General features: G+C 35.2%; 1 pseudogene; it reads right to left on the reverse strand.

Annotated features, from left to right (window-relative positions):
• Nucleotides 1-2149: 2149 nt before the first annotated feature.
• LOC137713648 (large ribosomal subunit protein uL29m-like) lies at nt 2150-4374 on the reverse strand (annotated as a pseudogene).
• Between the last annotated feature and the right edge of the window lie 1829 nt (nt 4375-6203).

Below are 6203 nucleotides of genomic sequence, written 5' to 3' on the forward strand. Positions count from 1 at the left end.
CCCCAATTTTTTAAGAATTAGAATATATGACTGGACTGGATTCACTTGCAGGGACTCAGAACCGTGGCTGGGATTTGTGTTTGACCGTTTTGTCCCCATTTGACTTTTGATTTTTTTTTTTGGGATTTCTAGGAGCATCTCATAGACATTGATTACTTGCGAATTAAAATTTAGAAGTTTTAACGAAATATTTTTGGTGCTGTTTATTTTAATGAAAAATGACATATTTAATCTAAAATGTCACTCATGTTATTATTCATCTACAACATATTTTTGTCATTTTGATTAAAACTCAAAGTTTTCAAATCTTTTTCATTAGTTTTCCTTTAAAATTTTGTCCTTTTTATTATTTTAAAGAGAATCAACTAATGGCTTTGCCACGACAGACTATTTTGAAGGCTGATAAGATTCACAGAGGCATTTCAGCCTCTTCTTAGCCATCAAACGTGATGTGAGGAATACGGACTTGGAATTCGTCTCTAACCACTGGGTCATCCCATGATAATTTTTTTTTTGTATTTTTATTAAACTATTGCTTTTTATAATTTATTCGTAAACACCGGCGTTATTTAGGTTTTAAAGGGCAACATTTATACAACGAGTATATTATTGTCGTGATTTTTGTGTTCACTAATATGTTGTTATATTAACAAAGCAAAACGTCAAATGATGGTTAACTCGTGTCATGTAAATTTTTTCAGTACGTTGTTAAAGCGTGATGTGAGATGATGGTACTGGGATGGGGGTCAAGTGAAGCTGTCAAGGGAGGGGTAAGAGGGTAATTTGGGGTGGGGGGGTTAGTAACTGCAATTCCCACGAGGGAGAGTATGATGAAGAAGTTAAGGTTGTCTTGGGTTGTTCCAACACGCAATAACTAAAAGCAAGGTCGGAAGTGGACCAATCGGTGGTTGATGTAAATGTTTCTGTCTCTGCCCTGAATATATTTATTTTTTTTATTTTTTATTTTTGTCTATATAAATCATGTGGTCCTTGTTTGAACATACCTATCGTCCTTTTGGGGTTTCATAAATAAACAAATAGAAATTAAAGGTCGTTTTTATTTTGTATTATTTTTTGCTAAATCAATAACTTGCTTTGAGGGTTTGCGACGACGTTTGCACCTGGTAATTTTAGTATAAAAAAGAATTTGAACTACATTATTACGAGTTTATTGTGAAGTTAAAATCTTCCTTCTTCATATTGATAATATTGTTTGTTAAAAAAATTAATAAATAAACAAAAACAAGAATATTTAAGTAGAATTAGCTGGTTAGATTACCATCACAAAAGGTTGAAGAGCCTTGTTTTTTTTGTGAAAGTGGTCTATCTGAATTTTTGAATTTTTTCTCAAATTCTATTTCTTTCGCATCATAAAGCACAAAAATGTCTTCCATTTCCCCATTCCTCTGCGGTAGGAGTCAAGTTGACAAAGTAAGCTGGGCTGGAGATGTGGGTTAAGTTGTTGGGTCGAAAGATTGAATTAAATAGAAGTTGAACTTTAGATACGTATTATATTAAAAAATTGAGTCGAGTCAAAGTATGTCCAACCCTCGATGAAGCTCCGCCCCTAGTGTTTATGATTTAGTGAACACAAAAGTTTATAGTCACTTTTCACTCACCATTGGATCAAAATCCAATCATTAGTATTTATTCCAAAAGAATTAGTCTTTTGAACATAGTTTAGGCACCTTGTGGTTGTGGGTATAATGTCATGGCCATACAGATTATATATACATATAATACACACACACACACACACACACACATCATAAGAATTTGGTAACAAGTGCTATGGAATATGTGGAAAAATATAGATGGTTGGAGATGCATGGAATATTAGGTTGGTGGAGGGAATGGAGGAGGGAATAAAAATAAGAAATCGAATTTAAAATTGAAGTGAATAAATAAGAGAGTACGTAATCACCATCGTTTGTTTGGCATAGAAATGATGCATCTAATTTATCTCACTAAGTATGGTTGGCTGTATGAAACCGAGGACAACGCTTCCTAGCCCCTAGTACGTAGAAACCATGCATTCTAATTTATTCTAGAATATGGTATTATGAAATACCATATTTGGCATGAGGGCTTGGCTCCTAGACTCCTAGTATGTAGAAACAAGTAGATTTTGAAGCAATCAGAATGCAACTGGAAGAAATAGTATTGATTATTTGCAAACAAAGGCCACAAATTTGTCATGAGACGGTCTCAAAATGCAAAAGATAAAACCATCATAGATTCAACAACAGATTACAAGTTGTTCCTACACTTACAGTATCGAATCACTAGAAGTTCTAGTCCTACAAGAAGAAATGGAAGGCAGCATCGGCATTGCACTGGCATATCCAATACACAGTTGACTCCAGAGATTGATAGGTTATCACAGTGAATTTATCATCCTCTTCATCTCAGCAGACCTCCTGGGATCTGGTTCTTCGATTGCTCTCTCAGTGAGAACATGCTTGATACGACACATTGACTTCCTCACCTGAATTTCACAATGACATTAGTACTACGAGAAGAAAGAAAACTTGGCCAGAACAACGAAGTAGATTCTAAATGGTTATAGTTCGCATTTTCTGATATTTTTCTCTTGTGGAATCACGCTGAAGCAACCAATTAAAACAAAACTGTAAAAGAACATTTGCTATCCGGCAGTTTGAAGACATACTTCACATTGCATGTAAGCGGCATCATGCCAGCATATAAAACAAATAAATATATCTAATCTAATAGACTAATACTCAAATGTAGAGAACCCAACAAAAAGAAAGAGTCTGCTGTAACATGGTTCTAGCACAGGTGTTGCTTATTGACTTCTCAAAGTTTCAGACATTCATATAAAACTGAGTAGCCAGGTAATGACACTGGTTTTGCAAGTAAAAAATATGGATATAACCGAACATACCAAACAAATAGATGAATATAGTGAGAAAGTTAGAAGTAGGAGTTGAAAAAGAAGGAAAGGCACCAGTCTTCGTGCAAAAAATATGTTTGGAAAACTTCCCAAGTATTAATACAAGTACATAAAAAATAGTTAAAAGAAAGGGTCATACTTTGGGAAGGCGCTCAGGATTGGGAAACCGGAGATTCTGGGCATGAAGCATCTGGCGTTGAGTCATCAGCATGTTTTTCTCCTTAAGCAGAACATACCATAACTTATTGAGATCATCCCAAGACTTCAGACGCAATTCAGCTGCCTTCCAACTTCGACCTGACAGCGAGGGAAGTATCAAAATAAGAATCTTCAGTGAAGTAATTCAGATTACATCCAAAAGTGTTGTAGAAATGCATTGCACAAAGTGACATCAGAAAATCAAAAGAATAGAAGGATGGAGGTTAAAAGAGAAAAAACCCTTCACATAATTAACACGTAATACATACCAATTGAAGAGGGAAATAACCAATAATAGGTAAAGTAATGCTTAAACTTTATATTCGTGCTAGAATTTCTGCGCATAACTTGCAAAACAACAATAAACTGAAAAGAAGCAGCTGGGCACCGCACGATTATCCAAAAAATCTCTTGCAATGTGAGTATAATAACATGAAAACTGATAAGGGAAGCATAAACTCTCTCCATTGCTTAACTAACAGTATTTTCGTACATGAAATCAGCATAATAATTCGATTCTGAAAACACAATATAATTTCGTATTTGCTATTCGAATAAGATACATGAACAAAAGCAGCTTCTTTCTACAGAAAGATGAAAACTTGGGTATTAATGGAATTTTTCCAAATGTACATATGTAATTAACATCCAGAAACAATGAAATGAGAACAACGTACCGTATACAACTGGCTTTTCTTCCTCTTGGCTTCTATCTTTCTCAAAGAACTCCTCAAGAGGGTTGTACTCCGTCGACCTAGCCGCCGAAGCCGCAGCAGAAGTTTCCGATTTAGCTGCAGAAAACAGTGTTCTCCTGAAATACCTTGCCACCTGGATCATCGTGCTCAGATTTCTGCACAACAGTGCAAGGACATCAGAAAACCAAATGCCAGAAAAGACTACGACCATTTCACGCTGAAATCCCAACACAAACACAAAGAAAACTTCTTTGGGGCATTTTCGCAAACACCTGGAGTGCTCTACAAATTAGTGGATGACACAGAACACGCATCCAACCAGTTAACGGAAACAGTGAAACAATATAGATGATGAGAAAACGGTAGTAGGAGGAAAACCCAGAAACGACTTACTTGCGGTGGTTGAAGGCGGCGTTGTTGGGGTCCTGATTTCGCCTCGTGGTGGATGGAGGCTGAGGACTAGAGACTGAAGGGGAACTCTGTCTATGGCAATTTCAGAGTTTTATCGTCGTTTGGGCTTTGCCGGGTAATTGGGTTTAATATGAGAGCCAATATGCGGCCCATTTTATTAAAACCAGACATGACGGTTGAAGGCCCAATTATTAGACCAAAACCAAACAACTAGGCCCATTAACCAAACAAAAGAATATGAATCTTGTCCAAAATGGTCTTCAGATATTGGGTAGACGCCTAAATGCTCTACGACTAAGCCTATCTTGAATATTTCCCATCATTGGTTCAATTTTATTTTGGTATACAATTATTGTTTTAATATAATGATATATTTATGATAGAGTAGGATGATCTAGGTTAAGTCAGACAATATGTCAGCCATAAAATTTGATATCAAATCTAAAACTTTTCAATTATAAGTGAAAATAAGTACCACTATATTGCGGCGCTAAAATTCTTGTATAATTATTAGTTCCAAGTTTTGAGTGACTATTTTTATTAAGGCAAGTCTAGACTTAAAATATCCTAATATTGTAACATCCCACATCGCCTAGGGGAGTGGATCCTATAAGCCTTGTATGTATATTCTCATCCCTACCTAGCACAAGGCCTTTTGAGAGCTCACTGACTTCATGTTTTGTAGGAACTCTGAAGTTAAGCGAGCTCGCGCGAGAGCAATCCCAAGATGGGTGACCCACTGGGAAGTTCTCGTGTGAGTTCCCAGAAACAAAACTGTGAGGGCATGGTTATGGCCCAAAGTAGACAATATTGTGCTATGGTGGAGTCGGCCCCGGGATGTGGTGGCGGCCCAGGCGGGGATGTGACAAATATGCCAGTAAGAAACTCAAGCTTTAGTGCAAGAAGTGGAACACTGTTCTGACTAATTGTCTTAACTCATATCTACTTTGGCAGACTAAACTATTACTACCTTAGATAGGAGAAAAACTCTCCTCAAATCAAAGATCCCATTTGGCAAGCAGAGCCTGCCTAGGGCTCCCACTTCGGAGGGGCCTCAAAAAAAATTTTATATCCTCTAATTAACATATAAATACAAAAAAAAAAGTAAGAAATATCATAATTAATTTGTTAGTGCAGTGGAAAAGTTCGGCTTCATTTTTCTTTGGGGTGTTGAGTTCTAAACACGGAGCTGCCTTTCAGTCACTAGATTTTTCTTGTTTTTCAAATTTATTGCCAATCAATCAGTCAAACTCCCAATCCATCTATTCAAATGCATATAAAGTTATAAAACTCAAGTCCCTTTGCAATTTTTTTTTCTTTTAACTTCTCATTCTCTCCGTTTCTATTGAATGTTTAAACCAATTATCACATGGTCTTATAAATTGTATTTTAAGGTAATCAAAACTTTGAATTTATATTTTGCTTTTAATATTCAATCTGTTAGTGTGATGTTGATTTTAGATAAAAATAAATACAAGAGAAACAATTGGCGTTGTTGAATTTATTATACTCGTCAATCAAGTTTTATTGTTTTTTACTCTCTTGATCATCAAGTTTTATTATTCTTCACTTTCAATTTTAGACTCTTGACTGCAAACATTTAATATTTTTGTATCTAAAAACGTGAGCCGTGTAATGTTGAAATAATGTTTGTATATTTATCTTCTTTTGATATTAATTTTTAATGATATTTGATGTGAAAATATTTTTTTTTATGTATTTAGCGAATTTTTTTTTTATACAAATTAATGTACAAAAAATAGAAAATCAGAAAACTTTAAAACCCCCACTTCAAAGGTTTGCCTAGAGTCCTCAAATTATCAGGACGAACCCTAATGGCAAGCATTTATTTGACGACTCATACTAGAAATATGTCATAACCTTATCAAGTGTTCATTAAAAGTAGTGCAAAACACGCTTTAACAAAGATTATATAATTCATTGTGTTTCCGATGCAAATTATTGTTATGTGAAGAATCTCA

The sequence above is a fragment of the Pyrus communis genome, chromosome 13 (genome assembly GCF_963583255.1).
Source record: "Pyrus communis chromosome 13, drPyrComm1.1, whole genome shotgun sequence".
NCBI lineage: Eukaryota > Viridiplantae > Streptophyta > Magnoliopsida > Rosales > Rosaceae > Pyrus > Pyrus communis.